Source organism: Ovis aries, chromosome 5 (genome assembly GCF_016772045.2).
Source record: "Ovis aries strain OAR_USU_Benz2616 breed Rambouillet chromosome 5, ARS-UI_Ramb_v3.0, whole genome shotgun sequence".
In the NCBI taxonomy this organism is placed as follows: Eukaryota; Metazoa; Chordata; class Mammalia; order Artiodactyla; family Bovidae; genus Ovis; species Ovis aries.
The window spans coordinates 44,454,268-44,469,321 of NC_056058.1; the positions used below are offsets into that span (position 1 = coordinate 44,454,268).

The window sequence follows — 15,054 nt, forward strand, 5'->3', positions numbered from 1 at the left end:
TAAGACACATGGTATTAGCAAAGATCTATTAAAATTATCACTATTCTGGATTTCCTAACAATTTGAGTGTATCAAATTTGACAAGTAAAAGAGAAACACGTATAATCAACAATTACACAGTAAGTCTTAGTAAAGCCTTTTTTGATATACTTTCCAGGAAACAAGAAAGGCAAAGGCTGGATGACAAATCCTTTCACAAGTCAGATGTTTCTAATTCTGTGCTTTCAACAAAACTGAAGAAATACCAAACTGAGTTAGCAGCTGACTCATCATTAAAGAAAGGATTGATGGAGTTTAGTTAATAGTAGTGTACCAGTGCCAGTTTCAGTTGTGATGAATGTACCAGGGTTATGGAAGATGTTAACAACAGTGAAGCTAGGTGAGGGATATTCAGAAATTCTCTACACACGCTTTGTAACTTCTATAAATCTAAAACAATTCTAAAATAAAACATTTATTAAAACAAATTGATGACAGATTACTATGTGATTGTTGGCGTGTAACTCAGAAAGAGTTCAGAGGATTGAGTGATGTTGCTATAACAAAATCCTTTCCATTCCCATTTAATTATTTTTGTGAGCAAGACTTTCCAGGCACTGTACCTAAAAGTATAAAAATATAGGATGATGATTCATTTTTACAATAAGCAACGTTCATCTTAGGGTACTTGAGTTAATTGAAAAAACTATCTCCTTGAATCCTATGACATGATACAGCTTCAAAAACTTTTACTTTCTCAATAGTTAAAATGGGTCAAGTATTTATCAGCTTGATCAATTGTGTATTATTAATAAAGATGATAACTATCCAATCCTGTGTAAACCATAACATTTAGTGCTTTTATGATCACAGGAAATTTTTTTTTAATGAATTTAAATTTATGTTAATTATTTTTGTTGTGCAAATCACTAACACAGTACAAGCAAAGAAAAATGTACTATGTTAGGATAAAATTTTCTGGGGAAAGGGAAGGGAAACAAGGGCTCAAAGAAGAAAAATGATGTAGATTTTCCAACTGTTAAAAAAAAGAGCCTGCTTGTGTATTTTATGGTATATCAAACCATCACAGTAATTAGATTTACTTGGATACATTTAAATGAGCAATGAAAGAGCTTTCTTTTTAAATTTCAATATTTATTATATATCAAAATTATGCCCTTTATATATATTTAAACTTATTAGTATGAGAAGTTTAGTTGTCAAATTTTAGATGTATGAGATATGAAGATTTTCAAAACTGCTTTAGGAAGTATGCAAGCAAAAAACTGTTAAAGCCAATACTCTACCCAGTGAACACCATTCATACAGGAGATATTCAGTAAATACTTGGGAATGGAGTGCAGTTGATAAACAGACATAGATTTATTGCTTCTGTCCAAGGATACATGAATTTTAAGAGGTCAGAAAGCCCTAAATGATAGAATTTCAGGCATCTGGGAATTGGAGCTGGTTTTACTGGGAGGAGGGGCCTGAACGGCTCCCTGTGCCCCTCATACAAGCCAGCAGCTGCCTATGCAGTCAGGTTACAAAGCTTAGCCTGTGATAAAACTGGTAATTTTCAGCAAGCATTCATCTGCATGTGGTCATCTGCACTAAAGCTGCTGCCCCATACTGTAAATTGGTCTAGCCACTATGGAAAAAATATAAAGATCCTTCAAGAAATAAAAAATAGAACTACCATGTGCTATAGCAATTCTACTTCTGGGAATGTATTCAAAGGAAATGAAAACATATGAGGAGATAGCTGCACCCCATGTTCACTGGAGCATTATTTACAATAGCCAAGACATGGGAACAATGTTAAGCACCCATCAACAAATAAACAGATAAGGAAAATGTGATACACATACATGCGCAAACACATACTTACAATGGAATATAATTTAGCCATAAAAAAGAAAATCCTGCTGGGAACCTGAGAGAGTTCCAAGTAAGATGAATGCAAAGAAATCCATGCCAAGATACATTATAGTTAAAGTGGCAAAAGTTAAAGATAAGGAGAGAATCTTTAAAACAGCAAGAAAAAACAACTTGTTACCCAAAAAAACCCATAAAATTACCAGCAGATTTTTCAGCAAAAGCTTTGCAGGCAAGAAGGAAATGCCTTGATTTTTCTAAGTGCTAAAAGTTAAAAAAAACTTCCCACCAAGAATACTCTACCCAGCAAAGCTCTACTTGAGAAGTGAAGAATAAAGATAACAGTTCTCCAGACAAGCAAAAGCTAAAGGAGTTCATCACCACTAAACTCACCTTACAAGAAATAATAAAGACTTCTTTAAACTCAATGGAAAGGGCACTAATTTACCAACAGGAAAATTAGATTAAAGTACTAAAAATAACTAACTACAATAATTAGTTAAGGACCAGATGGTGCTAGTGGAAAAGAACCTGCCTGCCAATGCAGGAGACACAAGAGACGTGGGTTCTACCCCTGGGTTGGGAAGATCCCCAGAAGAGGGCATGACAACCCACTCCAGTATTGTTGCCTGAAGACTCCCATGGACAGAGGAACCTGGCATGGACAGAGTCCACACGGTGGCAAAGAGTTGGACACGACTGAAGCAACTTAGCACGCATGCAAGCACACACAAGCAAAAAAAATGTAACATGGAGGGAAGAGTAAAATGTAGAGCTTCTGAATGGGATCAAACTTATTATTAATTTTAAATAGACTGTTATGTTGTTATACATAAGCCTCAAGGTAAAGAATAAGCCAATAGTAGATACGCAAAAAGAAAGAAATGTAAGCATACTACTAAAGAAAATCATCAAACCACAAAGGAAGAAAGCATGAAAATAAAGAACAGAGGGAGCACAAAACAGACAAAAACAATTAAAATGAGAATAAGTACATACCTATCAATAGTTATTTTAAATGTAAATGTACTCAATTCTACAATCAAAAGACAATGAGTGGCTGAGTGGATGAATACATAACACCCATCGATGTGCTGCCTACAAGAGACCCATTTCGGATGTAGGAATATACACAGACTGAAAGTAAAGGGATGGAAAAACATTTTCCATGCAAATAAAAATCAATAGAAAGCTAAGGTAGCTATACTTCTATGGGACAAAACAGACTTTAAAACAACAACAGACAATGAATGACACTGCATAATGATAAACAAGTCAACCCAACAAGAGGATATAATATGTGTAAATATTTATACACCCAACATAGGAGCAAATAAGTTTATAAAACAAATATTAACAGACCTAAAGGAAGAAACAGACAGCAACACAATTATAATAGGAGACTTTATACCTCACTTTCATCAATGGACAGATCTTCCTTACAGAAAATCAAAAGAAACAATCCCATTCACCACTGCAATGAAGAATACATTTACCCAAAGAAACAAAAGACCTATATATTGAAAAATATAAAACACTGATGAAAGAAATCAAAGATGACACAAATAGATGGAGAAATATACCATGTTCATGGATTGGAAAAATCAATATAGTGAAAATGAGTATACTACCCAAAGCAATCTATAGATTCAACACAATCCCTATCAAGCTACTGAAAGGTTGTTGCTGAACCACGCAAAGACGCCGGGATTCTTGGCCTCCGGAGGAGAAGAAATTAATCCAGGGCCAGAAACGAGGCTTGATTGCTCAGAGCTTTTGTGTAATAAAGTTAAAAGACTCTGATGCTGGGAGGCATTGGGGGCAGGAGGAGAAGGGGACGACAGAGGATGAGATGGCTGCATGGCATCACTGACTCGATGGACGTGAGTCTGAGTGAACTCCGGGAGTTGGTGATGGACAGGGAGGCCTGGCGTGCTGCGATTCATGGGGTTGCAAAGAGTCGGACACGACTGAGCAACTTAACTGAAATGAACTGAAAGGAGACAGAGAAAGCTTCTGACATAGGCACCAGAAGGGGGCACAAAGAGTACCCCCTTGCTAGTGTTAGCCATGGAGTTATATATTCTCTAATTAGTTATTACAGTGAATCAAAAGAATGTCTGGAGGTTGTAAAGACCTCACTAGACCTACTCCCATAATTTACACCTTAAGGTAACAGGATTAGCCAGAAGGTTTTTTACAGAGACTAGTCTTCAAGCAGGATACATTATTGTTATATAATCCTAAGGAATGTAGAGGGACAAAGAAAGCGTGTCCTTTCTTCCTCCTTGAGAATTCCAGACCCCTCTCTCCTTGGGGACCCCTAGACTTCTTATCAACCTGCCTAGGAAATGACTCTCTTACTACCAATGGTATTTTTTACAGAACTAGAACAAATAATTTCAAAATTTGTATGGAAATACAAAAAACCTCAAATAGCCAAGCAATCTTCAGAAAGAAGAATGGAACTGGAGGAATCAACCTGCCTGACTTCAGACTATACTACAAAGCCACAGTCATCAAGACAGTATGGTACTGGCACAAAGACAGAAATATAGATCAATGGAGCAAAACAGAAAGCCCAGAGATAAATCCATGTACCTATGGACACCTTATCTTTGACAAAGGAGGCAAAAATAAACAATGGAGAAAAGACAATCTCTTTATCAAGTGGTGCTGGGAAAACTGGTCAACCACCTGTAAAAGAATGAAACCAGATCACTTTCTAACACCATATACAAAAATAAACTCAAAATGGATTAAAGATCTAAATGTAAGACAGCAACTGTAAGACTCTTAGAGGAAAACATAGGCAGAACACTCTCTGACATAAATCACAGCAAGATCCTTTATGATCCACCTCCCAGAGTAATGGAAATAAAAACAAAAATAAACAAATGGGACCTAATTAAACTTAAAAGCATCTGTACAACAAAGGAAACTATAAGCAAAGTGAAAAGGCAGCCTTCGGAATGGGAGAAAACAATACCAAATGAAACAACTGACAAAGACTTAATCACCAAAATATACAAGCAATTCATGCAGTTCAATACTAGAAAAATAAACAACCCAATCAAAGAGTAGGCCAAAGAACTAAACAGACATTTCTCCAAAGACATACAGATGGCTCATAAACACATGAAAAGATGCTCAACATCACTCATTATCAGAGAAATGCAAATCAAAACCACGATGAGGTACCATCTCACGCCAGAATGGATGCTATCAAAAAGTCTACAAACAATGCATGCTGGAGAGGGTGTGGAAAGCAAGGAACCCTCTTATGCTGATGGTGGGAATGCAAACTAGTACAGCCACTATGGAGAACAGTGTGGTGATTTCTTAGAAAACTGGAAACAGAACTGCCATATGACCCAGCAATCCCACTGCTGGGCATACACACCGAGAAAACCAGAATTGAAAGAGACACACGTACTCCAGTGTTCACTGCGGCACTGTTTATAATAGCCAGGACATGGAAGCAACCTAGATGTCCATCTGCAGACAAATGGATAAGGAAGTAGTGGTACATATACACAATGGAATACTACTCAGCTATAAAAAAAGAACACATTGTAGTCAGATATAATACGGTGGATGAAACTGGAGCTTATTGTACAGAGTGAAGTCAGTCAGAAAGAGAAACACCAATACAGTATATTAACACATATATATGGAATTTAGAAAGATGGTAATGACGATCCTATATGCAAGACAGCAAGAGAGACACAGTTGTGAAGAACAGACTTTTGGACTATGTGGGAGAAGGCAAGGGTGGGACGATACAAGAGAATAGCACTGAAACATGTATTATTACCGTATGTAGAGATGACCAGTGCCAATTCGATGCATGAAGCAGGGCACCCAAAGTTGGTGCTCTGGGAACACCCCAGAGGGGTGGGGTGGGGGTGGGTTAGGGGGTGGGTTAGGATGGTGGGACACATATATACCCGTGGCTGATTCATGTTGATATATGGCAAAAACCACAATATTGTAATTAGCCTCCAGTTAAAATAAATAAATTTTTTCAAAAAGCAGAAAAAAAATGATTGCCATGAAAATGAATGACACTGCATAATGATAAACAAGTCAAACCAACAAGAAGATATAATATTTGTAAATATTTATGCACCAAACATAGGAGCAAGTTAAGTATATAAAACAAATATTAACAGACCTAAAGGAAGAAATAGACAGCAACACAATTACAATAGGAGACTTTATACCCCATTTTCATCAATGGACAGATCTTCCTTACAGAAAATCAGTAAGAAAACACTGGCCTTAAAAAACATATTAAACCAGATGGATTTAAAAGATACATATAGAATATTCTACCCAAAGCAACAGAATACACACTCCCTCTCAAGTACACATATAACATTCTCCAGGATAGACCACATGAATGGCCACAAAACAAGTGTTAATAAATGTAAGAAATCATAAAGTATCTTTTTTTGACCACAATGGTATAAAACCAGAAATCAATTATAGGAAGGAAACTGAAAAAAAATCACAAATATGTGAAGGTTAAGCAACATGTTACTGAACAACCAATAGGAAGAAAACCAAGAGAAATTTTTAAAAAAACACCTAGAAATGGATAAATTCCTAGAAACATGCAACCTACCAAGAGTGTATTGTGAAGAGACAGATAGTCTGAACAGACCCAATTACTACTGAAGAGGTCAAATCAGTAATTAAAAACCTCCCAATAAACAAAAGTCCAGGATCAGGCAGCTTCGTTGGTGAATTCTACCAAAGATTTAAAGAAGGATTAATACGAATCTTTCTCGAACTCTTACAAAATACAGAAGAGTCGGAAACACTCACAAACTTATTTTACAAGGCCAGCATTATCCTACCAAAACAGGACAAGGACACCAAAAGAAAATTAAATGCCAATACCCCTAATGTACACAGATCAGAAATGCTCACCAAAATATTAGCAAATTGAATTCAACAATACATTAAAAAGATAATACACCATGATCAAGTAGAGCTTACTTCAGGGATAGAAAGATGGTCCAACATCTGCAAATCCATCAGTGTGATACACCATATCAACAAATGAAGGATGAAACTCATGATCATATCAATAGATACAGAAAAAGCAATTGAAAAACTTCAACATCTATTTGTGATGAAAAACCCTCAGCAAAGTAAGTACAGAAGAAGCATACCCCAACATAATAAAGACCATATATGCCAAGCCCATAGCTAATATCAGATTCAGTGGTGAAAAGCTGACAGCTTTTCCTCTAAGATTAGGAACAAGACAAGGATGCACACTCTTGACACTTTTACTCAATGTAGTATTGGAAGTTCTGGCCACAGCAACCAGGCAAGAAAAAGAAAAGGTATCCAACTCAGAAAGAAAGAAAGAAAATTGTCACTATTTGAACATGACATATTATACACAAAAAAACCTCTAAAGTTAGAAATAAATGAATTCGGTAAAGTTGCAGGGCAAAAAAATCAATACACGGTTTTATGTGGTGTTTCAAAACATACACTGATAATGAAATTATCATCAACAGAAACTAAGAAAACAATTTACAACATTTAAAGGAATAAAATGCCAAGGATTATACTTAAACAAGAAGGTGAAAGTCCTGCACAGTGAAAACTATAAGACATTGATGCAAGAAATTAAACACAAATAAATGGAAAGATATTCTATGCTCAAGGATTGGAAAAATTAATACCATTAAAATGTTTATACTACCCAAAGTAATTGACAGATCCATTACAATCCCTATCAAAATTCCAATGGAGAGAGATCTCTGCAAGATGGCGGAATAGAAGAGCCTGTGGTCACCTCCTCTCATGAAAACATCAGAATCAAAACTAACTGTTGAGCAACCAGTGACAAAAGATACTAGAAGGCACCAAAAAAAAGGTATTTTCAAAGAAAAGAAGCCACAACAAGATGGTAGGAGAGGTGCTTTTGTGATATTATCAAATCCCAACCTTTAGACATACTCATCAAGAAAGAAAGGGAGAAGACTCAAATCAATAAAAATGAAAAAGAAGCTACAACAAACACTACAGAAATATAAAAAATCATAAGAGACTATTGCAAGCAACTATATGCCAGTGAAAATAAACAATCTAGAAAAAATGGACAATTCTTAGAAAGGTACAATCTCCCAAGACTGGACCAAGAAGAAATAGAAACTATGAACAGACCGATTACAAGTACTGAAATTGAAACTATGACTTAAAAACTCCTTACAAACACAAGTCTAGGACCACATGGCTTCACAGGTGAATTTTATTAAAAATTTAGAGGAAAATTAACACCCATCCTCCTCAAATTCTTCCAAAAAACTGCAGAGGAAGCAACACTCCCAAACTCACTTTACAAGGCTACCATCACCCTGATACCAAAAACCAGATAAAGATATAACAGAAAAAGAAAATTACAGGCCAATATCACTGAATATAGATGTAAAAATCCTCAACAAAATACTAGCAAACCAACCCAACAATACATCAAAAGGATCATATGCCATGATTAGGTGGGATTCATCCCAGAGATGCAAGGATTTGTCAATATCTGCAAATCAATCACTGTGACATACTACATTAACAAACTGAAGAATTAAAACTATATGATCTCAATAGGTGCGGAAAAAGCTTTTGACAAAGTTCAACACCCATTTATGACTTAAAAAAAAAAAATCTCCAGAAAGTGGGCCTAGAGGAAACCTACTTCAACATAATACAGGCCACACACAAGCTCACAGCAGACATTCCCAACCGTGAAAAACCGAAACCGTTTCCTCTGAGAGCAGGAGCAAGGCCAAGGCGTCCACTCTCACCACTGTTATTTAGCATGGCTCTGGAAGCCCTAGCCACAGCAATCAGATGAGAAAAAGAGATAGAAGGAATTCAAATTGAAAAAGAAGTAAAACTGTCATTGTTTGCCGATGACATGATAGTATACATAGAAAATCCTAAAGATGCCACCAGGAAACTACTACAGCTAATCAATGAACTTGGTAAAGTTGCAGAATACAAAATCAATGCACAGAAATGTTTTGTTCTTATACACTAACAATAAAAGATCATAAAGAGAAATTAAGGCAACAATCCCATTTATCATTACAACAAAAAGAATAAAATACCTAGGAATAAACCTACCAAAGGAGGTAAAAACTTGTACTCAGAAAACTATAAAACACTGATGAAAGAAATTAAAGATGACCCAAAACTGATAGTGAGATAGTTCATATTCTCGGATTGGAAGAATCGATATTGCAAAAATGACTATACTACCAAAGCAATCTACAGGTTCAATGCAAGCCCTATCAAATTACCAATGGCATTTTTCACAGAATTAGAGCAAAATATTTTATAATTTGTATGGAAACAGAAAACATCCCAAATAGCCAAAGCAAGCTTGAGAAAGAAAAATGGAGCTGGGGGAATCAGGCTCCTTGACTTCAGACAATAGCATAAAGCAAAGTCATCAAGACAGTGTGATGCTGACACAAAACCAGAAATACAGACCAATGGAACAGACTAGAAAGCTCAGAGATAAAGCCACACACTTAATCTATGACAAAGGAGGCAAGAATATACAATGGAGAAAAGACAGTCTCTTCAATAAGCAGTGCTAGGAAAACTGGACAGCTATATGTAAAAGAATGAAATGAGAACATTCTCTAACACCATACTGAATGTCAAAGAATTGATGCTTTCAAATCGTGATGCTGCAGAAGACTCTTAAGAGTCCCTTGGACAGCAAGTAAAACAAACCAGCCAATCCTAAAGGAAATCAGCTCTGAATAGTCACTGGAAAGACTGATGGTGAAGCTGAAGCTCCAGTACTTTGGCCACCTGATGTGAAGAGCCGACTCACTGGAAAAGACCCTCATGCTGGGAAAGACTGAGGGCATAAGAAGGGGACAATGGAAGATGAGATGGTTGGATTGCATCATCAACTCAACAGACATGAATTTCAACAAACTCTGGGAGATAGTGAAGGAAACGGAAGCCTGGCGTGCGGCAGGAAGTCCATGGGGTTGCAAAGAGTCAGACACAACTGAGAGACTGAACAACAACAAAAACACCATACACAAAAATAAACTCCAAATGAACTGAAGACCTAGACATGAGACCTGGCACTATAAAACTGCTAGAGGAAAACACAGGTAGAACACTCTTTCACATAAATCACAGCAGATTTTTTCTCTACCCACCTCCTAACGAAAATAAAGACAAAACTAAACAAATGGGACCTAATTAAATGTAAAAGCTTTTTGCACAAAGATAACCATAGATGAGACAAAAAGACAACCTTCAGAATGGAAGAAAATATTTGGAAATGAAGCAACTGACAAAAGATTAACTTCCAAAATATATAAACAGCTCATGAAGCTCAATAACAAAAAAACAACCCAATCAAAAAACGGGCAGAAGAACCTAAACAGACATTTCTCCAAAGAAGACAACTATTGTCGTTTAGTCACTGCTGCTGCTGCTGCTGCTGCTAAGTCGCTTCAGTCGTGTCCGACTCTGTGCCACCCCATAGATGGCAGCCCACCAGGCTCCCCCGTCCCTGGGATTCTCCAGGCAAGAACACGAGTGGGCTGCCCTTTCCTTCTCCACTGCATGAAAGTGAAAAGTGAAAGTGAAGTCACTCAGTCATGTCGAACTCTTCGCGACCCCAGGGACTGCAGCCCACCAGGCTCCTCTGTCCATGGGATTCTCTAGGCAAGAGGACTGCAGTGGGGTGCCATTAGTCACTGAGTCATAGCCAACTCTTTTGTGACCCCATGGACTGTAGTCTGCCAGGCTCCTCTGTCCATAGGATTTCCCAGGCAAGAATACTGAAGTAGGTTGCTGTTTCCTTTTCCAGGTGATCTTCCTGACCTAGAGATTGAACCCATGTTTCCTGCTTGGCAGGCAAACTCCTGCATTGTAGGCAAAGTTTTTTGTTTTTGTTTTTTTAACCACTGAGCCACTAGAAAGCCCATACAGATGGCCAAAAGGCACATGAAAAGATGCTCAACATAACCAATTATTACAGAAAGTGCAGATCAAAACCACGATGAGCTATCACTTCACATCAGTCAGAATGACCAAGCAGGGAACTCAGCTCAGTGCTCTGTGGTAACCTAGATAGATGGGGTGTGGGGGAGAGATGGAAGTCTAAGAGGGAAGGGATATATGTATACACAGCTTGTTCACTTTGTTGTACAGCAAAACGAACACAAAATTGTAAAGCAACTACACCCCAATTAAAAAAATAAAAGAACAGGTATGTGAATAACAAAAATCACTTTGCTGTACACCTAAAACTAATACAACAATGTAAATCAAATATACTTCAATATAAAATTTAAAAGATAAAAATGTGCTCTTAATTAAAAAAAAATACATATATAAACGTGTGTGTGTGTAACTGAATCACAGTGCTTTACAGCAGAAATTAACATTATAAATCAATAATACTTCAATTAAAAAAAAGAAAACAGTAAAATGTGAAAAAGATTCCAATGGTATTTTAAAAAGAAATACAACAATCTTAAAATCTGTGTGGAACCATGAAAGATCCTCAACTGTCCAAAGCAGTCTTGAAAAAGAACAACAAATCTGGAGGCCTCATGTTCTCACATTTCAAACTACCTAGGAAAGCTGTAGTAATGAAAACAGTATGATACTGGCACAAAGTCAGACAATGGAACAGAATAACAAGCCCAGAAACAAACACAGGCATCTATGGTCAACTAATGCACAGCGAAGGAGCCAAGAATATACAATGGAGAAAGGACAGTGTCTTCAATAAATACTGTTGAGGAAATTCAACAAGCAATGGAAAAGAATAAAACTGCACCACTATCTTACACTATACACAAAAATCAACTCACGATAGACTAAAAACTTGAACATACGAGCTGAAACCATAAAACTCCATGCGGAAAACAGACAGTAAGCACTTTGATATTTGTATTGGCAATGATTTTGGAGTTGATGCCAGAAGAAAAGGCAACAAAAGCAAAAATAAATAAGTAGGTCTATATTAAACTAAAAGGTTTCTACACAGCAAAAGAAACAATTGACAAAATGAAAAGGCAACCTATGGACCTTTATAAAAACTCTGACAACACAAGAGCTAAAAACTCGAGAGCACTTTTCCAAAGAAGACATACAAATGGCCAACATCACTAATGTTGGAAATGAGGGAAATGCAAATCAAAACCATAATGAAATAGCACCTCACACCTGTTAGAGTGGCTATTATCAAAATGACAGGAAATAACAAGTGTCGGTGAGGATGTAGAGAAATAGGAACCCTGGTTCACTGTTGATGGGAACATAAATTGGAGCAGCCACTATGGAAAGCATTGTGGAGGTTCCTCAAAAAATTAAAAATAGAACTACCACATGATTCAGCAGTTCCATTTCTGAAAATTCATCCAAAGGAAACAAAAACACCAACCCAAAGGGATATAAGGGCTTCCCTGGTAGCTCAGCTGGTAAAGAATCCGCCTGAAATGTAGGAGAAATGGGTTTGATTGCTGGGTCAGGAAGATCCGCTGGAGAAGGATCGGCTACCCACTCCAGTATTCTCAGGCTTCTCTGGTGGCTCAGCTGGTAAAGAATCTGTCTGCAACAGGATATATGCACTCCATGTTCAATGCAGCATTACGTGTAATAGCCAAGGTACAGAAATACGGCAACAACCAGAATGGCCATCAATGGAAGAATGGATAAAGTATGACACACACTCCCCTATGTAAACAAAAAGGAGTATTAATCAGTCATAAAAATGAAGGAAATTCTGCCATTCATGACAAAATGGATGGACCTTGACAGCACTGCTTAGTAAAGTAAGTCAGAGAAATTAAAATGCCATATATACCGTATAATCTCTCTTGTATGTGGAATCTTAAAAAACAGTAACAGGAAAACCAAACTCACAGGGAAAAAAGATCAGATCTGTTTCTAAGGACAGAGGGTTCAGGCAGGAGGGATTGGAGGAAAGTGGTCAAAAGGTACAAATTTCCAGTTATCAGGTAAGTACTAGGAATGTAATATCCAACATGAAGACCATGGTTAACACTGCTGTATGAGACACAGGAAATTTGTTGAGAGCAGGTCCTGAGAGTTGTTATCACAAGGAGAAAAAGCTTCTTTTTTGTATATGAGACGATGAATACTAACTATACAAATAGCTGAGAAAAGAAAAGTGAAAGGCAAAGGAGAAAAGGAAAGAGATACCCATCTGAATACAGAGTCCCAAAGAATAGCAAGGGAGATAAGAAAGCAATCTTAAGCGAACAATGCAAAGAAATAGAGGAAAACAATAGAATGGGAAACACTGAGATCTGTTCAAGAAAATTAGAGCTACCAAGGGAACACTTCATGCAAAGATGGGCACAATAAAGGACAGAAACGGTATGGACCTAACAGAAGCAGAAGATATTCAGAAGAGGTGGCAGGAATGCACAGAACTGTACCAAAAAAAGATCTTAATGATCTCGGCCAAGTCTCATCTGCTCTGATGTTTGAATCTCTGGAGATTTCATTAAAAAGTCAGCAAAATTTTGCAAGGATGGCATCTTCAAAAAAGAACCCATCCTTTTCTTTGGAATCCCTTACCAGAACATTCATCCCTCATTTGCAGTTTAAAATATTTCTCAAAAAAGAAAGAGGCACTCTCCCAAAATCATCTTGGGCTTTCTGCCAGGCAAAAAGGAGCAAGTGTATTTTCTTGATCAAGGAGAGTGATTCACACATGAGGGTGGAGTTCAGTTGAGGCGGTAGCATGGATATATATTTGAAAAATCTGAGGTGAGATAACTTTTTATCAGAATTTTTGGCAAAAATTATCTTCTTGGTGATGCCCTAAAGCTTATCCTGTAAATCTTGGCAAGCCTTGTGTCAAGGGGTCTCAACCTAGAAGATTTAGGCATAGTTTCCTTTGAATCTTCGGTCCCCAGGTTTCTATGATGTGCTGGGGACCTCGCACGAAGGCCTGCCCCCTTCTCTCTGGGAGGAGTCAGGTGTGCTCCCACCCTGTGCCAGGAGCTCTCTTCTCTGTCACTGGAATGCCTAGACACCTTCTCCTTCAACGTTGCCTTCCCAGAGAAGCCTCCCCCGACCACCTATGTAAGGCGATGCTGCCCTACTGTCACTCCACTTCACCATGGGCAGAGAGCCACTCGCTGCCCACCCCACTTCTGTAATGACTCTGCCTCCCTCACCAGACCAGAGCTCACTGAGCACCGAGGTGCTATACCCTCACTACCAAGAAGGGGAGCAAGCACAGGCCGACGAGAAAACACGGATCGCACGCGTGCATCTTCCTTCAACTACTCAAGTGTCAAACAGGAAAACAATAAGGCAACTTTCAAAATTTCTTAATGGGATAATATGCTGTATATGTGAGTAATAGCCATCAAGGTTAAAAACACACTGTCTCCTTCAGCAAGTCCACTTGGAGGCCTTTCTCCTACAGATGCACTTGCACACAGAGACCCAGGCACAGTGATGGTCACTATGGCGCGGTTTCTCAGAATGGACACAAGGAACAGTCCACAGAGAACTGGGTACGCTGGTTCTGTTTACAGTATCAGTAACTGGGGTCACACCATGAGATACGAAAGCAGCTCACATGCCAAGATGAACCAGAACTGCCAGGGGAGTAAGAGAAACAGTTGACGTGTGCCAGACACTGCTGCAAGCATTCCACGTGGATTCCCTTTTAAGCTTCCCAACCACCCTGTGACATACCTCCACTTTACAGATGAGGAAACTGAGATGCTAGAGATATAAACTTTCCAAAGTCACACAGCCAGGAACTATCAGAACTGGAATACAAAGCTGGCACCAGCAACCACTGAAGCCACACTGCCAAGTCATTGGGGAATAAGATTCATAAAAGAAGAGAGGCGAAAAGCAAAGGAGAAAAGGAAGATATAAGCGTCTGAATGCAGAGTTCCACAGAATAGCAGAAGAGATAAGAAAGCCTTCCTCAGCGATCAATGCAAAATAGAGGAAAACAACAGAATGGGAAAGGCTAGAGATCTTTTCAAGAAAATTAGAGATACCAAGGGAACATTTCATACAAAGACAGGCTTGATAAAGGACAGAAATGGTATGGACCTAACAGAAGCAGAAGATATTAAGAAGAGGTGGCAAGAATACACAGAAATGTACAAAAAAGATCTTCATGACCCA

At 38.0% G+C, this 15,054-nt stretch overlaps 1 protein-coding gene and 1 long non-coding RNA gene across 15 annotated transcripts in view; one reads left to right on the forward strand and one right to left on the reverse strand.

The window, feature by feature from the left end:
* The window catches only part of LOC114114877 (uncharacterized), a 228,873-nt gene extending 215,830 nt beyond the window's left edge, over nt 1-13,043 (forward strand). Inside the window, exon 10 of the long non-coding RNA XR_009600688.1 lies at nt 158-13,043. This is a non-coding gene — a long non-coding RNA (uncharacterized LOC114114877). The remainder of the gene's footprint in view (nt 1-157) is intronic.
* The window catches only part of LOC101104574 (core histone macro-H2A.1), an 81,638-nt gene that overhangs the window by 27,235 nt on the left and 39,349 nt on the right, over nt 1-15,054 (reverse strand). The window lies entirely within an intron of this gene.